At 37.7% G+C, this 22,289-nt stretch overlaps 1 protein-coding gene across 1 annotated transcript in view; it reads left to right on the top strand.

Moving 5' to 3' along the window:
• Positions 1-1,101: 1,101 nt before the first annotated feature.
• Positions 1,102-22,289, top strand: part of Myo10A (unconventional myosin 10A) — a 207,813-nt gene continuing 186,625 nt past the window's right edge. The window contains exon 1 of the mRNA XM_090384060.1: positions 1,102-1,210. The gene's annotated coding sequence lies outside the window, so the exon portion shown is untranslated. The remainder of the gene's footprint in view (positions 1,211-22,289) is intronic.

Here is a 22,289-nt window from a genome sequence, read left to right as displayed (position 1 = left end):
CCAATTATTTCGACACACAGAACCGGTTCTACTGTAGTTTTACCTCACTCCCTGACTTAAAAACATTCTCAAGTTGTTCTGGAAATTAAAACGGCGAATGGAACTTTGCTGTTGTATTCAGTCGTCCGATTTGAATTTTTAATTCTTTCTTCGTTATCCAATTTGGTCAATATTTACTAAATATATTTTAATTAAAATAAAAAAAAAAACACACGAACTTTGTTCATTTACATTGAGATGCTGAAATGAGGTATAAAATTGTAAGTTGTTTGATCATAATCTAACTAGACGTATGCGGGATATTCATGAGTCTAATAGAAGTCCAGTCGAAATTTTACAGATATTTTAATTTATTTTTATCGATTCGCAACACCTGTAGAACTCCATCTGTGAACTCGATAATTTGTACTGATAAAAAGCAAGGTACAGTACAGTGATAAAGTTCACGGTTATTTCCCGTGAACGTACTATAATTGTGAATAATAAAATCTGTTTAGTTAGGGATATTCGTTTCCGAAATATATAAAATCTCACTTAATTTTAATAGATAATAAACACAGACGTATTCAGGAAATTTTTATTTTTCCAACTTCGAGCTTATAACGAATAGCAAGATAGGCGTTTTGATAATAACTTGCTACAACAAAGAAAAATCCTCTTTCAAAGATAACACCCGTCGAATTTCTTTCCTAGACATCTAAGGAGGGGGGAAATTTACTGCATTCCCTCCTTTCCCCAGAGAAAGGGGGTTGTTTCCGTACCAATGTTCAGCTTTTAAATGTATAGCAGTCATCCATAAAGTGCATATTAACCGATCATATTTGGGCAAATAAATCAAAAAGCTCGCTAGCAAGTGTTAGCGATATCCTAAAGAAACACCACCCCCCGAACAACACACGAGAAATGCCATCGCCCTTGTTCAAACTTCTCCATGCCTCTGGGCTCAAGCTCTGCATACCAGCGCACTTACAAAAAGGGTCCTCCAATGAAAGCATCGGTTAGATACACCTGTCTAGCAACTTTCAGGGAAGTGATAAACCAATGAAAAGCTACGTTACACCTGGGTACACACCTGTTGCCCGAGTTGGCCAAGTTAGCATCTCCCATGGCAGTCATTACGTTGTGTCGTGTAGTCGATATGCTGGTACTGTGATTGTGTTATGTTCGTTGATTTAGACTTCTACCTTTTCCAGAAGCCAAATATGGAAAGGTAAGTTGTAGATATTTGTGTTTATGCAGTTGCCGTGATCCTATAGACCAAGTAATATTTGCCGAAAGAACCCTGTTCGTTGGAAGTTCCACAAACGATAAGCTTATGCTTGTAATGCAGATTTTCCATCTTAAGATGTGGATTTGTATTTCAAAGTAATGGAGCGTCTTACTTAATGAAGGAATGTGTTATGGAAAACTGAAAATCGCAAAAGATGTCTTAGTGATCCACCAAATTCCGATTTTGTTCTATGATTTTGTTTGTACGTGACTGTAGCTCCGGTTTGGCGTCACAGACGACAAGGGACTACGGCAAGGGGTCAGTGTGCCTGCTGCTACATCATGTGGGCTGTCTGACCACTGCTTAGAGATCATCCATGTGGATTATACAAACAGCGGTGGGAACTGAATGAATGTGCCATCGAATTAGATGGGTTTAATTATATGTTATGGTTTAAATGAAACTATTATCTAGATCTAGTTTAGCGATATTTTTTATTTAAAATTCACACTAATTTTATTTCTATAACATTCAATGCAGATTAATACGTTTTAAAAAAGAAAAAAACTATATATGAATCATTAAAGCGTTTGATTTATGTATAAGCTTATGGCAATCCTCAGACAATATTTAAGAATTTAAAAGTCACTTATAAAATAAAAGTAGGTATTTAAAACGGCTTTCAGTTATTAGAGGGTTGGCCGAATTTAAGTTGGAGGGGAGGATTGCTAAATCTGTTATTTTTTAATTATTTTTATAATTATTATAATTTGCAATCTGATAGTCAGAATTGGTTCATTGCAAAATGCAATAGAGGGAGTGCCCTTCAATACCAGTTTCGATAAATTGACCATTATGCGCAGCGAAAAAAATAAAATAAAAAATAACCCGTTGTCTTTGTTTTAAAGCTTTATTATTAAAATATTTCGTCTTGAAACACAATAATAAGATAGCAGGAAAACCTGTAAAACATCTTGTTTATTAAACAGCTATGATAAAAATAGCCGAACTGGATTGGGTTGTATTTTAAGACATTGAAACAGCTATGAATTTAGGTCTTTGTAACGTGACTGTTGTTAACAAGCTACGATTTATTACTGGGGCAATACTTTAATTGTTTCTGACGACTCTTTTAAACCAACTCTAAAAATTAGGTCATATATATTAGCCTTAATTGTATTAAAGCCTTAATGAGTAGCAAGGTCAAGGACATTTCTCATTCCAAAAGAAAATGTAGACGGCTATTGACCCTCGCAATAGATCAAATTACTGCGAAATAGAATGGTAACTATCACTTTTGGCGTGACATATATATACATTAAAATAAGACAATATATTTATCGTAGTTGGTGTCGATACGAATTTTTATTTTGTAAATGAGTAGTATTGTTAGTTAGATTCCAAATGGCATTTGTAAAAGCATTTTTCATATGGATTATAACTCTGCATATATTAAGTGTAATGCAGCGCCATCTAGCACTTCTTGAAAACTAGATAATTTTATTATTCGTCACGAACTTTTAGTGATTGTGATCGCGTCTCTGTTTGCTGAAAGTTTGCAGTTTATCGTGGCTATTATTAATATTAAACTTTGTACTGGTAGAACAGAGAACACAAATGGCCTCGAATCCGCATTTCTCTGTGTGTTGCGAGTGTCCTACATAAATCATCCATTTAGTTCAGGATATGTACTGGTACAAACCTTTATGTAATTAAGTACAAAGCTTTCAGACGGTCATTAATCTGTCCAAATAACACGGCTGAACTAACGTGTCTTTTAAGGGGAAATTAGGAGAAAAAAAAATCAAAGATGCATATACTTATGACACTACGGATTCTTAGATAATGTGAAGTCTCTGTCAGACATATTTTACGGATAGGTGGATCTATGGTTGACTGCTTATTTTGACTGTCTTCGAGTAGAAGACGCCCATTTCAGAGAGCACGCTAATGAAGGATATCAATAAAAGGAATTTAGGACTTCGCCCAGTTTCGGCACGCGTTATTTCACATATATAACGAAGTTCTCCAGACATTCCATTGTCGAGTTGTTTAGGACCAGTGATTGCATCCGGCTAATGAGGATCTGCTCTCTGATGTTAACGAAGATAAATTTTCAAACCCCTCTCAATTATTTATTGGGAACTGTCTGAAATATTATAAACAAACTTTGCGATATTAATAAAATTTCAAAGGTTTAGCGATACTGCCTTTAGTTTGAAAATATTTTCAGCATGCTTGATTAAATGTTAGCAGATTTGAAGGAAAATATTACAAACTTATTAGAGTAGTATTGTAACCACTATTGTAAATACCTCCATGGACATTGACGTATCACAAGAGCTGAAGAGGAAAACGATTATGGAGCCGATAAAGAAAATTTGAACCTGTGTCCAAGCTTTTGATAACACGCCATTGCTCACGAGCAAATTATTAGCAAATTCAGCTTATTAGATTGGATATATGCTGAAGATAACCTGTCCTCTTCTGTAATTAGGTCCTGCTCTGTAATACCAGTTACAGTAATGTCTACCATCGTACCACGTAAGAACCGTTTGAGTTTGTCCATTTTCATGACTAGGCTCTCTGAGTTTTATCCCCCAAATGAACAGGATAGAGCTCGCGTAAGTTTGACACCCCGACGCCACACGGCGTAGGATCTTTCAGCGCTAAATATAAACATTCCAAGCGCGTTATCTGCGCAATCAAATCTTTACATCTCGACAGTGTCGCATCACTTCGCCGCACGCGAGTTAATTAACGCATCACTTTATTTAATCGCAGCTAGATCATTATTGTGGACATGGGAAGAGTAATTAAAGGATTAACCATTCTCTTAATAACGTGACAAACAGACGTTACGATAGAATTCCCTCTTCGCTTGCCTGTGTAAAAATCAGATCCCATCGGTTAGGACTGAAGCAGGACGAGAGCTATATCCGACTGTTCGTAACCTGTTCCTTTTTTTATTATTTTTTTTTATTTCATTTTCTCCCCATCCCCGCCGTCCTTTACACGTGCTGAACTGAGGTGTCTCATCTCGCGGAAGTTCGGGAAACTGGCTTCTTAAACCTCTAATGCCCGGAGATAAAGCATGAATAATTAATTGCCAATACTCCTTCCTATTATTAAAAAATAAAATAAAGAAAAACTTTTCTCGTTGGACAAGATCAATTCAGATACGCGATTAGATACTGGGTGCTCTGAATCCAGATATCGATCATTAAACTTTTTTGCGAAACGCCGGAAAAAAATAATAAAATAAACTGGATAGCAATACGATGTTTTGAAAACGTTAATGAGGACACTGAGAATCTTCCAGTGACCAGTAACCTCCGATTATGAGATCTGCTGACCACACATGAATACTAGTAATAAGAGGCACCTGACGTGCATATCCTATCATGTAATCGGAGAATTTTATTAAAATTAGCCAACACAATCACACGCTAATGATGCTGTTTGCTTCCTAATAGCATTCCTGTATACTGACACGCAATGTGGAAAATATCTACTTGCTTTTCATTGACAAAACATTTAATAGTCGCAGAGAAATTTTACTCTGCTTGCTTTCATCTCATTGTAGACTTTGAACTGCCTGATCGTGTTACTGAACACATGCTAGCAAGGGGTATTGTATACATTTGTGATGGTAGACGAGACAAAACAAAACTCAAATTCTTTCCAGAAAATACTTGATCACAATTGAAGTAATGTAACTCTAGGTGGTGTACGTCTGTGTGATTAATTAATTATTGAGCCGAACTGTCAAATGTGACGTTTCAGGATTGATTTCCTTCAGAGAATGTCAATGGCTTTATATTGTGGGTAGCCCTCTACGAATTTCGGGTAAGAACGTTTTTAAAGGTGCTCGTTAATTAAGACTACTTTTAATTAATGCAAATTCCTTTAAAAATTGATTCAAAAATGTTTTAATTGAATGCATAGCCTACGTATCCACTTCCAATTGGCTTTTCACGCAGGTGAATTCAGCAGGAAATTCTGAATTATATAAATATGACCAACTTATGTAATTAATAGTCTTTTGTTAGAGCTTTCCACAAGTTCCTGCTTCTTGCAAATCCTGCTTATCCTATCTCGTTCTCCAGTTACCAAAATTTATTTCGCTGCGTGCAATACAGATATTTAAATATGGCCTTGTATTCGTTTAAAATAACTGTTTCCTTATTGTTGTCTTTTTCTTTGGGGTAATTCTGGCTTGACTCTGCTTTAAGCAATACGACTTAGTCATAAAAAAGAAAGAAAACTCTCTAAGCTACTTTATATAGTCCTGAAGGTCATTTATGCATGGGAGAACCTCTACTGGACCAATCCCTCTGAACTTGGTTCATGTGATTTCACCACATACATGGATAAGTTATCACCAACCCTAACATCATTTCCATGCATGTCAAAGAAGCTACTGGATACGATATTCAAAGCAAGCAGATGGTTGCTATATGACTAAATAAATATCAGTGTTTTTATATATATATACACACACGCACATTTTTGAGGTCAGTATAAAGAATTTTCTTAATAACTTAAAGATATATATATACAGTATTTTGTTTCTATCTTAGAGGAAGATTAATATCAATATTTAGCTGTATTATTAACTGGAGTGAGGGGACAGGTAGAACTTTTCAGTGCTCGCCAGATGGTTTTTAATGGGGATGAACAATGGTTTCAATCTTGGATATCTTGACAGGGTATGCCATGCTACACTGGTCCAAATAGAAAGCAAAAACCAGAAATATTTTACAATTTGCTAAAAGTAAGAAGGCATTTTGATTGAATAATCCTCTGAGTGTAGACAGAGGTGTATCTGGACATGGTATAATGATATCCGATTTTCTCAGGTATTTTGGCATCAACCCACATTTCGGAGCCCTGTGTCATTAAAGAAATCAGAAATCTGGAAACATCCTTTGAGGAACTTTCGGGTGGGGTTGTTAATATGGACCATATTTTGTCCCAGAATACTTTTTTTTTTTTAAAGAGGCAGTTTTGACTTTGTCCAGGTGAGTAAAGAAGGGCATCTTGTTTACATAAACTCGGAACAAGCTGGGAATGCACAGATTTCTGAGACATGGACAGATTTCTGAACGTTAATTTTAAGAATAAAACTCGTGAAGCATTCGACAGTAGTTTCTAAAGTGCATTGGCTAATATATTATAAGATAATGACTCAAAGTGTGAGTGGGTCCATGTTTTGAGATCATCCACAGAGAAGAAAAAGTAATAGCAGCCAGGCTCCCACCTTCAGGGAGGCTAGAGGAGATTATTTCGTTAATAAGGCTTCTAAATACGTAAAATTCAGAGTACGGTTAATTATTGAAGCCCTTAAAAAAACATCACCTGCGATACTACAGAAGCTCCCAAATAGGAAAATGAGTTTGTCAGTGTTACTGAATCATGTATAGACTATCTAGCTGAGCTAATTACTTGTATTTGGATTAATTAGATGTAGACTATATCAGTAATTGTCAACCAATGTAGAACATTGAATCATAATGCCAACATGTTATAGCTCGATGTTTTACACTGGTCTCCAGAATATCTAATCATTTTGAAATTACATTGCAAAACCTTTGGTCATTAACCACTTCAGAAAATCAAGAAACATTTTCAGCAAAAATCGGCAATTCTGCGATATCTCAGTAATATTACTTTCTCCTGAGAAACCTACAGTCACTATAAAACCACCTACTCGTATGTTTAATTTAAATAACCTCTTTCGTAACTGTAAACTGTTTACCTCATTTTTCATCATAACTGGCATAGTGCACCTATACAGTTAGTAGTAATTATCAACCTCCCCCGTTTCTTTGCCCTTGTGACGGCATTGGGGTTCTCGGAGTATTTTGCAGTAATTATGCAACGTGACTGTCGTTTGACAGTTACTTTAATGGCTTACAAACTAGTTGCTAGATTGAAAATACTGATAATGCACACTTCAGTGTATGAAGACAATCAACGGAACTATTAGCCAGAGGTAGAGGAGCTTTGAATACTTAATTTTATATCGAATAAAATGGGATATCATTTTATTAATAGTTCAGATGTGCTTAAACATACCTGAACTCTTTTTGCAGCCTTCGTGGGTAACAGTTGGTAGAATTGCCCTCCTCCCGGCATCGGGTGGAAAAAGATCAGAGTTCGAGTGCCCTCGATGACTTTAGGAATTTTTATGGGCCTTTTTCACAACGTGGCCGAGTTAGTCGAGCGAGGACAGCATGGTTTTTCGTCCAGCAAACAGAAAATCGACCACAGAACACTCGAAATTTACAGACAGTACATACGAAGCCATATAGTCGCTGATGGCCCTAATCCCTACTACTGTACTACACTTTTTGCAGCTTTTATCAACCCGCAGTCATTTAAAGTGTGATGAATATTTTCAAAACAGTTGTAAAAAGACACCAAGTGATCCAAGTATTTGGAATCCCTTTCGTGAGCTTAATAAGTATCTATATAAATGGATAGTTTGACTATTGATGATCATGCTCAGGTAGCTGATAAACTGAATGAGTATTTTGCATCATTCATACATGAAAAGTTATTCAAGGAGGGGAATGTTTATAAAAGTTTTTATAAAACTCTAACAGGGAGCTAAGTGATTTTATAATAACTGAGAGAAAAGTGGAGGAGAAATTGTTGAAGTTAAATATAAAAAAGCACCTGTGGCAGATGGAATTTATCCAGTTATGTTAAAGGAGGCAGCAAAGGAAGTAAGCAAACCTTTAGCCGTAATTATGAAAGCTTCCTTGGACTTAGGGGAGGTCCCCATGGACTGCAGATGTGCAAATGTGTCCCCAATTCACAAAGGGGGATCAAAGGGTGACACGGGTAATTACAAGACTAGTCTAACTTGTGTTCCACGAAAATAATGGAGTCGCTGGTTAAGGAAGCGATTCAGGATCATCTAAACAAGGCTGCAGTTATAGTTCGGACACAGCATGTGTTTCTAAAGGGGAAGCCTTGTCTGACAAATTTGATTGGATACTATGATACAGTTATAAAGGAACTGGATGCAAAAAATAATTTTTATATCATATACTTGGATTTCAGGAAAACTTTTGATACTGTTGCACATGGAAGACTACTGTACAAATTAGAATTGGACCAGTATGGTATTAAGGACAAGCTGCTACAATGGATAAAAGGATGGTTGAGTGGAAGAAGACAGTGGTAATGAATGGATACTGCTTTTCGTGGACTAATGTTATTAGTGGAGTCCTCTAGGGTTCGGTGTTGGGCCCATTGTTGTTTTCGGTATTTATCAATAATATTGATGAAGGTATATACAGGTTAATGTCTGTTTTCAGATGATACGAAGGTTGGCAGGGTTGTTAATGACAGTAATGATAGTACGCTAATGCAACAGGATCTGGAAAAATTGAGCAAATGGGCTAAGAGGTGGCAACTGAAGTTTAACTTTGACAAATGCAGAGTACTGCATATGGGTAGCAGTAACCCCAGAGAAATGTACCAACTGGTTGGTACTACACTCAGGTTAGCGGAGAGTGAAAAGAACCTGGGAGTAATTGTGCAATCAGATATGAAGTTTTCTGAGCAGTGCAAAATGGCTGCAAGAGTAGCTCATGGTATCTTGTCAATGATCTACAGGAATTTTGCTAGCAGGGATAAGGAGGTGATTTTTCCCTTGTATAAGGCAATGGTTAGGTCATACCTTGAGTACTGCGTACAGGTCTGGATGCCTCATTTTATGAAGGATGTAGAGTTGCTTGAGAGTGTACAGAGAAGGCAACAAGATTGGTTAGGGGAACGAAGGAGTTCTCTAACCAAGAAAGGCTTAATTTCTGCAAATGGCAGCTTCTGGAGACTAGGCACCTGCGTGGTGATATAATTTAGTTGTATAAGGCCTAGAATGGATTGAGCAAGCTCAATGCTAATGGGATTGTTCCTGTTGCCAGATTATTCACCTGATGGAGCATAAATTCAAATTGAGGAAAGACAATTGTAGAATAGATGTGCGGAAATTAGGCAGCTGGTGGTTGATAGTTGGAACCAAACTTCCATCTGTTGTAGTGGAGGTCAGCAATATAAATAAGTTCAAGGCAGAACTAGAAAAGGAACTAGAATGGAAAAGGTTTTTTTTTTTTTTTTTTTTGGCTGATGCTATATAAGTTTGCTTTCTTACATCATATGCCACTTCTGATGGTAGATGGATGTCAAATGACTTAAGAAGGTGAAACAGAATCAAAATGTTGTTGTTTTAGTAGAAGTGTTTTAAAATCATCGGCGACTAAGGCCATATTGCTCCATATACAGGGTGTTTCAGTTAAACGTTTCAGAACTTCTAAGAGGGGTAGGGTACATCCTGACAACTCGAAATCATATAGCAATGTGGGGTCGGAAATGCTTTCCTGAAGCGGTGTTGTACACAGAAGCACCATAAAGAAAAGAGACCGTAAGTGAGAAATCGTTTTAATAATACATGAAAAGAAGCAAAAGGTACATGGATTAAAGTAAGTGTTCGAAGTTTCTTCAACCTCGTATTGCTTTCGCACAGTGGTACCTTGGAAAATGTGCTACAAATCCCCTTTTTCCTGCTGAAGTGTTGTTTTCCGATGAGGCATCCTTCACAAGGGAAGGAATTTTCAACACGCATAACGACCATATCTGGGCGGTCGAGAACCCGCATGCAATACGACGTCGTGCAGCACAGATTCGATTTTCGGTCAATGTATGGGCCGGTATTATGGGAGATCACCTCATCGGACCTTACCTGTTACCGTGTCGTCTAACCGGACCTATCTACTTGATCTTTCTGCAGCAAGTATTGCCACAACTTTTGAGAGATGAACAGATTTCTGCATCGACGCAACAGACAATGTGGTTCCAACACGATGGAGCCTCTGCCCATTATAGCGGAGATGTTCGTAACTACCTGGATGTCACATTTGGTCAACAGTGGATCGGACGTGGTGGTCCAGTGCGTTGGCCTGCTCGGTCACCCGACCTATCATGTCTTGATTTTTATTTCTGGGGTCATATGAAATCGCTAGTTTATGACACCCCTGTTGACAATGCTGAGGAGCTGGTTGCAAGAATCGCAGTAGCTGCCGAAGAAATTCGAAATTCGCCTGGAGTATTCCAGAATGTTCGGATGTCCATGCGTCGGAGATGTGAGGCGTGCATTGTAGCCCGTGGAAGAAACTTCGAACACTTACTTTAATCCATGTACCTTTTGCTTCTTTTCATGTATTATTAAAACGATTTCTCACTTACGGTCTCTTTTATTTATGGTGCTTCTGTGTACAACACCGCTTCAGGAAAGCATTTCCGACCCCACATTGCTATATGATTTCGAGTTGTCAGGATGTACCCTACCCCTCTTAGAAGTTCTGAAACGTTTAACTGAAACACCCTGTATATTGTCTGTATTGCGAATGTTCTGGGATCGATTTTCTGTTTGTTGGACAAAAAAAAAGTTTCCGGGAGAAACAAAACATTCTACCCTCTCCTGAGTCCGCTAACTCAGCCAAGTTGTGCAAAAGCCCATAAATTCCTCCCCTCATCGATGGGACTCTAACTCAGATCTTTTCCACTTAATGCGGAAAGGACGGCGATCCTACCAACTGTGCTATCCACGAGGGCGACCAAAAGGTGAAAGGGAAAGTAAACAATTTCCTGAGAGACCTTATTTGAAACATATTATTATGGATCGCCTTTATCTCCACGTAGCATACCATGAATAGGTAGACGCCTTTTTTAGCTGGTTCCTGTATGGAATCAGATCCGTCACAAAAGAAACTGCATTACTATTATTATAGCTTTCATTGAAAAATAGATATTCGCCGGTAGATTATAATAGGAACCTTTGTATGGGTACAAGGACTCCTGAAGGCGTCCTTCAATTGGAAATTGTGGAGACCCAGATTTGCGTCACATAACACAGTTACTGAATACACTTCTTGGCATTGAAACTGACCTACCTAGGAGTATATATACATTATTTAACAAGAATCGTGTAAAGGAAAGAATATTTACTTAAAGAAAAAAATTATTACAGGTATTACTCTCGGAATACGAGCAACAGCAGTACTGCATATGACCTTGCCCCTACTTTATAAGATTTGTACTCCCTACTTCGTGGTTAATATCATACTATGACATATCAATTAGTACTGTAGAAAAATAAAATATACTGTAATTTGACAATAGCAGCGGGTCCATCTGGCCCACGAGGAGATTGATCAAGCCAACGGCTGTTGCTGTTTTAAGGCATCTTGCAATTCTTGTGCTCCACTCTGCACATTTTTAGTTTGCCAGAAGCAGGTGGCATTAGTGTAACGGTGAGCCAGCGGTGTATTGATTATTTGTAAGAAGTGCCTCCCAAACCCTGGCGTCTTCAAATAATCAGTGTTTTGTGGAAGGTGCCGCCGGTGGTTTCCCAAATGCAGGATGAATGACCACTCTTTTCGATGTATGTTGGAATGATCTTGTGATTTTTCTCAAACTGAGTCGAGATTCGTTACTGAATGCTATTATCATGCCTGACTAAAAAAATCAACGTCGATAGAATGGAGGAAGATGAAGAGAATTAATGGTACATATTGATATAAATCATGATGCAGTTGGGATCACGATGTTCTAAAATTTTTGTGGATAATCACAGAAGTGTAGTCAAATGGTTGATCCATCGATAGAACTGTGCTCACCTTCTGGCAGCTCCAGAACTTAGCTGACGAGATTCTGTAACTTTTTGTAACTACTAAAGGTATTTCAGAAGTATGTGCAAACATTCTCGTACGTATTCTATAGACCAAAATAAAAAAATAGTGAATAAACGTGTCCAATTCCGAATAGTTATGGAATCATGGCTTTCTGAATTGTAAAAAAAAAAAAAAAAAAAAAAAAAAACGACTACGGATTTCTGAATTGTTTAAAAATAATACAACATAAATAATAATAATGAGCAAACATGTGCCTAGTACATACTTCATATTAAAATTTTCATTAGGTAGGTGTCTGTTCTTACCTGTTTTTATTTTATTTACCATTTAAAGTTTCACAGCCATTTTTATTAAAACTGAAACAGCCTTGGCCTAGTGGGTAGCACAATTGGTACAACCACCGGGTGGAAAAGACCTGTGTTCGAATCCTGTCAATGACGCTAAGAACTTTTAATGGCCTTTTTCACAAAGTGGCTGAATTATTTGGTCTGAGGCATGTTTCAGGTAGCATTTGTTTTTCTCCCAGGAATGTAGGGTTTCTTGTCTAGCAAATCTATCACAGAACACATGCATTTCACAAGCATATTATATGGCCTAAATTTGTTATTTTAAAAAACTCCTACAACTACCCTCCTTCCTAACAAACGATCATAGCTCAGTAACCATTCAGAACTGGACTAGTGTTTGCCTTTTTAGATCCTAAAATTGTCCCTAAATTTTGGACACATATGGTAGAAACATGTTTTTTTTCACATTTTTTTTATGAATAAATTAAACACGAAGTGTATTAGAACCTATAGCACTTAGTACTGTGCATAAGTTGAGAAGATACTTGTTGAAATTAGACTTGAATTTCTTTAGATTGTAATCTTCAGGAGATACGTTTGAAGAGAGGTTGTTCCAGAAAATGGATTTTGAATAAATGAGGATGATGAAGAAGAAAAGTTGGTTCTGTGAGTTTGAAGCTGCACAGTAAAAGAATGCTGACTGGTTGCGGCACGTAATTCAGAAGAACAGTGCACTTTCTCCTCTGCATCTAAAGAACTTTTATATTTAAAGGAATCAATATTTGCAATATGCTTATGGAGAGAGAGAGAGAGAGAGAGAGAGAGAGAGATTAGAAGTCAAGATATGTGATCTTGTCTAAAAGTCGGAGAAGCATCGAAGATACACGTAGAAGTAGAAGAATCCTTTTTGAGAGATATATAACGGACTAAGTTTTAGAAGGATTAAAATCAACTAAGTTGTCGTCGCATCACTGGTAATCAACATTTAAGGAATTGATTGTGGATATTCGAGAAGTGGAAGTTGTTTGTGCAGGGCAAGGTTTCTCAAACTGGAAAGTGAAATGCAATGTGCTATCATCAGGAATAAGAAAACTATTGAAGAATGTCGCTAATATATAAGAGGAAAAGAGTGGGAGGAAGAACAGAACCTTGGGGAACACCAGCATTTCACCGCTTACTGCGGGTGATGGTAGTCAGCAACTTGCCTACTACCATGACCCTCAGAAATCGATAAGGCGGAAAGTGATTTAGAAGACCTTTATACCAAACACGATGAAAAGCCTTTGAAATACAGTATTAGGAGAAACTGTTTGAGTTTCGCTACCTTTTCCATTGAATTTGTTCGCAGATGCGTAACATAAGTCAGTATATCACCAGTCGATCGACATTGACGGAATCCATATTGGCGATCATTGATCCGATGGAAGGTTTCTAGATAGTTTTGAAGTTGGAGATTGATGGATCTCTCCATTAATTAGAAAGAGTAGAAGTGCAATGAAACGATAATTGGATGGGAAGCATTTGTCACCTTTTTAGGAACTGGCTGGATGTGAGAATTTCCAAGAAGGAAAAACTCCAGCGGAATAAGAAAGTGTGTAAAGGCGACATAGTACAAGAGTTGGCTCAGGAGCCAACATTGGCTTTATATTTAGCCGAGGTGATAAAAGAACAATCAAATTTTAACAGAGGTGGTAGTACAGATGGGCAGATTTGGCCAATAGCTTTGGCACGAGATCAAAACGCTGGACTGCCGTTCGAACAAGAAGCATGTTTTCTACTCTACGCCTCTTCAAAATCTAGTTTGAACTGATTTGTAACTGTTTTACAATTGTTGCGAGTTTTAGTGTAGGCTTAAAATGAACTTAGATTTTAATGCGAGCCAATTGCGATATGCAACATTCTTATCTTGAACAGCCTTAGCACAATTATTGGAGAATCAAGGTTCAGATAAAGGATGAGCTTTTAAGGTGGAGCGGGGAATAATAAACGATTTCATCCCTACAAAAGTAATTTCACTGACACGATGTAAGGAAACATTGCCATCGGAAGATTTAAAACAGTAATAAACAATTAACAGAAAAATTGAAATTTCGCAGATCATCCCATTTTGCATTCTTTCAATGCCAAACAACAGGAGGCTGAGGATGGCCACGATAAAAAGGCTCCATTGGAGAATAGTCCATCACCAAGTCGTGATCTGAAGTGTCTAAAGGGCCACTCCCCTAGACCATGTATGTTAAAGGGTTGTTCGTATAAAAAATAGCAAGATTGTGTGATATTCTTGAAGGTAAATAAACAATCTGTGTTAGGTCATCAGTAATTGAAGAAGCCTCAGCATCCAGACCAGCTGGGTCCGTTTGTCTAAAGAACAGAAACCAGCTGGAGTTTAGCTGAATATTAAAATCTCCATGTAAAATTACTTCATTGTTAGGAAAGTTGGACTGGAGAAAGTTGATCTTCAGAGAAATAAGACAGATTTCGAAGCGATTAGTGGAGTTGGGAGTATAGTAGAGGTAATAGATGAATTTGATAGAACGTGTAGAGAGATTTTAAGCCAGAGAAGAGCAAAAAAGAGGAGTCGCAGAAAACAAAACCTGACATATCTCTAAGTACCACCTTTGAAGCAAAAGGAATCGCACAGCGAATAATTAGGACAACTGAGATGAGAGCAGCAGTTGTTTCAACCGATTTTGGAATTCTGTCAAAAAAAATTAAGTGCGACTTAACAGGCTGTCAGTTGAAATAGACGTCATGGAGATTGGACCGAAACCGGAGGAAGTGTTTTGAAGGTTTAGATATTTCCGCAGATAAGTTTGCTCTATTAGTTTAACTATTCATATATTCAGTAGTAAGAAAAGGTGGGGAGGGCATGTATGAGTAAAGAAATTTGTGGCTATGGCGTACACACAGCAAAAATATACAAAGCTGCTTGACATAACGTGCTTCGACAATGCCCCCCTCCCTGCATTCACTATACTTGGATTCCCTCCATTATCTGGCAGAGTAAAGGCATCCAGATTATACACTAGCTGATGCGGACGCCTCATAGAGTTAGTGTAGGACGCCTCTTAGTGTAGGACTAATAAGCGTGCCGTACAATTGTGGTGTTATGTTGCTGAAATTTGGGAATGTGGTAATTCGTGTTCAAGCCTTTACATATCCACTCAGATTCGACGATTTATTTTGGATGTTGGAAGTCGTAGAGACCGCTTTTATTTTATTCTAAACTGAATACACTGTACTGGCCTAAATGCATTCTGGCAAATTCAAACATCTGTATGAGAAAATTACCCAAAATAATGTTCAGTAGTACCATGCAGTAATGCACGTTACTGTTTTTTTTTTTTTTTTTTTTGTTTACAACAGCTTACACGATTGAAGCAAATTGTATAATGCTCAGGGTTGCTAAACAGTATTTAGCCATTTAGAAATATTCATTAATAAGCTGGATACGCGAATTTTCCGCCTTCGAGAAATTTGAATATAGGTGTAATCGCTGTCAAAGTGATACATGCAGGAATAAATAAGAGGTGAATAGTTTTCTTTATGAAGGTATGGAAACTGAGGACAATAGATAAAAGTGGTACAATCTCTATCCCATGCATCCACACAAAAGAATTGGTCTCAAATGGCAACGTAATTCAAAAATACAAAAGGGACAAATTCACTGACACTTCACAAACACTGTCCGCTTCATTGGTTTCAAATTTAATTCGTTCACTTTGCTGCGACTTATGGATAACTATTTAATCTCCCTTTTCTATCGTGGAGTTTATGGTCCGAAGTTTGTCTTGAGGATAATAGCATGAAATTTCGTTGTGGTTGAAAGAACATCTACCAACCAAGCAAGATACGAATAGATATGATCGTTTAGCTAGCAAACTTGACTATTATTCAATAGTCAAGTCATCCATCCTTGTGAATTTTATAGGCAGCATTTGGCCGATTTTGTTATGGGAGGGTGGAACGTGAACATCTTTGCGGTAATTACAATTTTGATTGTTTACAACGAGCGATTCGCTTGTAGATGTCAGAGATAAACATACGAAATTTGACAATTTTTTTTAACCTCCCCCAATGAAATTCTTTTGATAAGAAAAGCAGCTCGAGTTTAATGATCTCAATATTCTTCAGTTATAGTCCTCTAAAATACGAACAGCGAACAAGTTGTGAGAAAACCCCTTTTTAAGCAGAACTTTTTTATTTTAGTTATTTTTTTTAAAAAATGGTGTTTATTCGAAGTGGATTTAGGACGTTGCATTATTTTTCTCAGTCTTTTGTCCTTTTAAAACGAATCCTTTCTCCCTGGCTAACGTTTTCAGGATGCTTTGCCACGATTGGAGTGGCACACTGTTATCGCACGATCACGTGTATTTTCCTAGCAGTAACCTTCAGCTGTGATAATTAAAATGCCTACCAGTGAAAAATGGGCATAATTGCGAGCCTTTGGCCTATGCATACATTTCAGTGTTCCCTCTTTATTCCACTGTAATGTTGTCGCTAAAGATGCAGGCTGCCACTGTTGGGTATGACTGGTTAAGCCAGCTGGAACTAAAGAAAAAATCGCCTACGTAGGGGGCGCCATAGCATCTCTGAGTCACGCTGCAGTACTGAATTAAGGACGCACATTACGCAAGTGCTTTTAAACAGAAACTTGTAATGTAGGTGTATTTTAGGTGTGTCTGGAATCGTAAGTAGACAACACCATATTGAGAAATACCAGGTAATCGCCCCAAGAGGACAGAAGAGCATCTTCGACAATTACTTAAAATGTTATTCGATATTCACTGTCCCTTTATAATTAACTACATTAGAATAAAAAATAAATAAAATGTAGAGATTAACTGAATTCTCAAAATAACTTAGATTCGACCACTGCCAGTCTAGTAATTGGTCTGGCAATTATCTGTTATTTTAAATCGAGTTGACTCAGCAAGAAATCAGTAATTAAAAAGTTCAGATTTCGGTGCACATTTAAATGTATTTTTTTTACTCTAACCAGTAGCAGATGATCGCTGGCAGAAATCACCTAATTTGTCATACAGTAACATTTATTATACCCAGTGACCCTTAATTAACGCATTCTTTGGGAGGAGGAGGTCTCATACCATGAATATGAGACGAAACTTCCATTCAGTACGGGTCATCAAACTCGTCACTTCGAGCTACGGCGGCAGGAACGTTGGTTTCATGTTGTCAACCCTGTTGCTCCTGCCATTCGTCCATTGCCTTTCCATTATAATGATCAGTTACACTTTGGCTACTGTGGACAGCAGGCTTTGAAGGATAAGAATAGCTGGTCGTAAGGAGTAATCTCGTGAAGTCGCTCTCGTTTGTTTCGATCCCCGAACACTTTCATGGCAATACAGCAGGGTGCCTGCATGTATAGAGGTGTTCCAGTCGGAGTGAACAATATTTGCTTCTCAATCGTGGACTACATGATGTCACCGAGGAAACAGTTATTCCTGACGCTGCTGCTCTTGATCGCTCGCTATTGATAGGAAGGCTGAAAGGAAGAATGAAGACTGACTGAAGTCTTCAAGCTTCCTATGCGTCTTACAGGCAAAGCCTACTTGTACACAGCGTCACCGTTTTCACGCTTTAGATATTCCACAAGCCGTGTGTACATACCAGGAGAACAGATGCCTGTCTACCTGCACGATGGAGCACTGCTATAGTCCAACCACCAGATGGACTATAGTTCAACACAGTGTCAGTAACCAATGATCGCATTTTAAAACCCAAAATAAATAAAAAAAATAACATAACTAGCATTAATTAAATGCGCATTGAAGGCTGTTCTTTATACCATCCGCAATGAATCTTGTGTAAGAAAACAGGCCCCAAAATTAATATCTTTATTGTACAAAGTAGTTGTTACTTCAAACGCACCTCTCCCTGTCCTATCCGTCTCCTACAGTCCACGATACCCATGTGCATTATATCACTTTCCCTTCAATTAAATCTTTTAAATCCAACCGCCGCCCCCATCTCCCAGGACATGTCTAATCCGTATTTTTGTCTCTTACTCTCCCCCTGTAACCTGATGAGAGGTGCTAAAATGTTCATCCATGTTCACGAATATAAACAAAGTCGAAATAAAGCCGCCCAGTCCCATATTTTCTAGGTCAATTGCTGGTTCTTTGAATGTCTGAATCCTTGAACCTCAAACTCTAATTTCGTCTGATTAAGCGATTTGCAAATTATTTTACCCAGCTTTGTCTGGGTCAAGTCGGTAGGGGACCTCTTTACAGTTATGTCCAGATTAGGAAATCCCCTTAAGGTAAACACTTCGAAAGAGGTGGGATTTTAAATTTGATATGGAGGTTAAGTAGTTCAGTGCACTCCGTGATTCAGTTCATTGATTAAAATAAAATATCAAATCTTAACTGTGCAGGAAAAGGTTTGTACGCTGGGGAGAGTGCTGTTAATACATCTAAATATAGCTTAACCGATAAGTTTAGCTAAGAGTGAAAAAGAAATGGAATTGTCGAACACCTAGGCGAAGTTTTACGAATTATTAAGCTGAAACTTCCATATCAAATTACAAAGGCATCACTGGGTACGCTCAATAATTTACGTATTGATGGAAAATGGCATTCATCCCCCCCCCCCCGGTAGAAAACCGCGCCTGGACGAAATAAGACAAGCTAAATAGGAGTTTACAAAATACTAGTACCTATTTGAAATATCTGTTATGGATAAAATGTATTAATTCTATCCATGAATTCATCAAAATCGGCGCAGCACCGAGGACAGTTGTACTCATTTTCAAAAAATATATATAATAAAATAAAAGTTTTAATGAAAACTCACTCAGAATGAGTCATTTTCTTCGTGAATGTTTTCCATAAAGATAAAATAATTAGTACGAATCTTCAAAATACAATGTATTTTGTGCGAACAATAAATGTTTGAATTTGCTCCACCTCGCTTTTCAAAAACCATGTACTGACACTAAATCGACCAATGCCTTAATGGACATCATTACGCATTTATTTTAGACTTATCAGAATTTAGGGCTAAAAGCTTCAGACTGCGAGAAAAGGTTACTGTCATGCAAGTTAGTGCAATAGCATCATTTCTATACACAGTAGACCACCAGCGTGCTATTTTCAGTGAATACCACCATCCATCCATGATTGGTTGGTACTCACTGAAAATAAGTAGCGATAGTCTTCTCTACCGGGGAAGCGTTACTTATTCGAGGTATAATGAGAATATTATTATTATTAGCCATATAGTGCAAGGGGACCTGAGACTTTTGCTGCACCAGCCAAAAAAAATTTCTGAGTTACCCTGAGAGAGAGAGAGAGAGAGAGAGAGAGAGAGAGAGAGAGAGAGAGAGAGAACAAGAGCCAGAATTAAAAAGGAATTACCAAGAAAGGGAAGAATGATGTCCAGCTCCTCAGGACCATGAGTGTCCATGTCCAGCTCCTCAGGACTCACGATATGTGAGCCCCTGAGGTTAGGCAACTCCTTGTGAAGGAATTCACAACATGAAATGTTATGCAATGATGCCACTGCACAACCTCGACTGGTTATACAATGTATAGAAATGACGCATATTGAACTAATTTATGTGCCTATATTTTATTTAAATTTGTATATTTTATTTTAAAAAAAGTGTTTCCAATATGTTGGTAATGTCTGTCGCCAAGTTCAACTTATGTTTCAGAGACAATATGCGTATATCTTCTCAAGCCTAGACTTGAGCACATTCATTCTGCTACTCATAAATCCCAACGCAGTTCAGGCCTTAAAGTTCTACAGTAACTAACTTATTAATTTTTCCACACTTTGTTAAATCCGACCTTGAAAGTGGACTTGTTTTGTTTCGTGAATTTGGCCGGGCGCGGCCTCAACTTCTCTTCTTACTTCAATTGCCAATTTTTTAATTGGTAGGTTCGATGAATATTCTTCTCTGTTTTCAGGTGTCCGCAAGATCATAGCTCAATCCATTATTTTTCATGGTATTTTCTGGTTAAACCACAGAGTACAATCGGGCACAGGTTATAGTTGACGGTGGTTCAAGCCCATATGACTGATAAATACGGTGCTGTTCTTTTACTGTCCCTCTCTCTCTTGTAATCTTCTGATTATGTGGTCGTTTTGGAGCATAAATAGAAAATTTATTTTTAATAGTAAACTGATTATCATATCATCCTCACTACTCGAGAGCTAATACTATTTTTCTCTGTAAGAGATCAAGAAACTTCTGCGTACTTTCTCCTCACATTAACTGTTAATTTTCGTTAGAATACTACTTTTCCACAGTATTTAAATTAAGTATAGCTCTGCAAAATCGTTTAAATGTAAATATACCGTCTTAAAACAACGTTATTTAAAAAAAAAAAAATAGCCGATAAACACTAACAAAAAGCATGCAAAATTGGAGCCGATTTTGTTATGAATCAAATTCCATCCTTCGGCCTTTATTGGAGAGTTTCAAAGGGTCGTTATGCGCATACATGGATTATGTGCTGTATGGACACAACGAGAGCCAGTTTTAAAGTGGCACAGTGCTGCGTCCTTGACTCAAAAGTACAACGAATTATATAACATTTAATCATTTATAATATAAATAATAAATATAAATTTAGTAATGAGCAAAATAAATATAAATTAGTAATAAATACAAATTGAATTTTGCACTCCAGTGAAGATTCAGAACCTGGCTGGTCCAATATGGAGGACTTTGGAATTCACTTTCATAACTTCGGAGTATATTCACCCAAGTTACTTCCAATGCGAACATCATTAAGAGTCTCTACACCGACTTACATTCAACTACTTGCGCAAAAAGAATAGCAGACAAGTCGAACATTTCACTTTTTTAAGTAGGGAACGGTTACTCTGTCGTGTGCCTCATGAATAAAGAACAATTCTTAATTTCACGGTGGCTCTTACAGTGCAGTGATCACGCGCATTATGTATGATCTTATTCCTAATTTTCTGGCAACCAACCCTTTTATTAGGATGATTGGTTGACGGACTTACCTTAATTTAATCCTTGGAAGAGCACAGTTTGCTTTCTACGCAGCCATTGCAGCGTGCTATTCTAAATTTGACTTGCTGGGGATGAGGGTCGTGTGCCTCATATCTTCTCATTTCCTCAGTACCGTATTAGAAATAAAAGTTCAAATAATCATTTATCCCCCTTGGACTGTGTTGCATCCATGACTGTTTGTTACATCCAACTTAATTTGTTTAAGTGCTCCGTAGCCGAGTGGTCAGGAGTGTGCTCTTTGAGTAGACCTGGTTTCGAGCTCCTGACTGCTGAATTCGATCGATCTGCCAACAAGCACTGGACCAGCGTGGCAGATTACAGTCCATTTCCTTCAATATGAATCGTTCAGGAGGCGTCCACCCTGCAGTGGATTGATAATGGCTGCAGTTTATGACGATATAATAACAAGACTAGCCCAATTCCCTGTCCGAAGTGAGGGGGGGGATGCTTCTTAGGAAAAGTTGAATTCCGGGATTAATAGTCCAGTTGCAAAACTACAATTATTTTAATGAATTAGTATTCAAGACACTGACATCAAATTATGCCGGTTGCTAAGTAGAGTTCGGCATCAGAATCCCTTCTCCTTTAAAATTTATGAATCATATCTGCAGTGGGATAAATTTCAACCCTTTCTTTACAAAGTGTAAGTAAGAAAGGATGTTAAACCGCGCCCTGTTTTAAACAGTTAAAACCATTGGGTTGATTAAAAAAGAAAAAAAAACCGTAAATTCTCAATGGAGACGTTATTATGTAGGACATCAGTTATTATTTATGACACGTGTTCTATGCGTTCATTGTACTAGCGACTATATCTCTATAAGAGAAGGAAAAAAAAAAACTCCATCGTAATCCTATGTGCTTTATAAGCGGTTGCACCTGTCCGGAACTAGCATATAGGCCACCCGTGCTAGAACAGGCACAGGCAAACAATGGTAGCATTCCTTTTTAACTCCAAGAGGCACTCTGCATTTTATTCAATGACGAAGAGGGTACCGACGATTTCCGTGTGATCTTAACAGCTTTATCCTTCTAGGCAGTCATTTTTTTCTTTCTTTTTTTGAAAAATGTCTCGATCT

This window comes from Mastigoproctus giganteus, chromosome 10, assembly GCF_048544385.1.
Source record: "Mastigoproctus giganteus isolate SK-2022 chromosome 10, ASM4854438v1, whole genome shotgun sequence".
Taxonomy (NCBI): domain Eukaryota; kingdom Metazoa; phylum Arthropoda; class Arachnida; order Uropygi; family Thelyphonidae; genus Mastigoproctus; species Mastigoproctus giganteus.
Note: the sequence above shows the minus strand (reverse complement) of the source record. Positions and strands in the feature narration are given on the sequence as shown.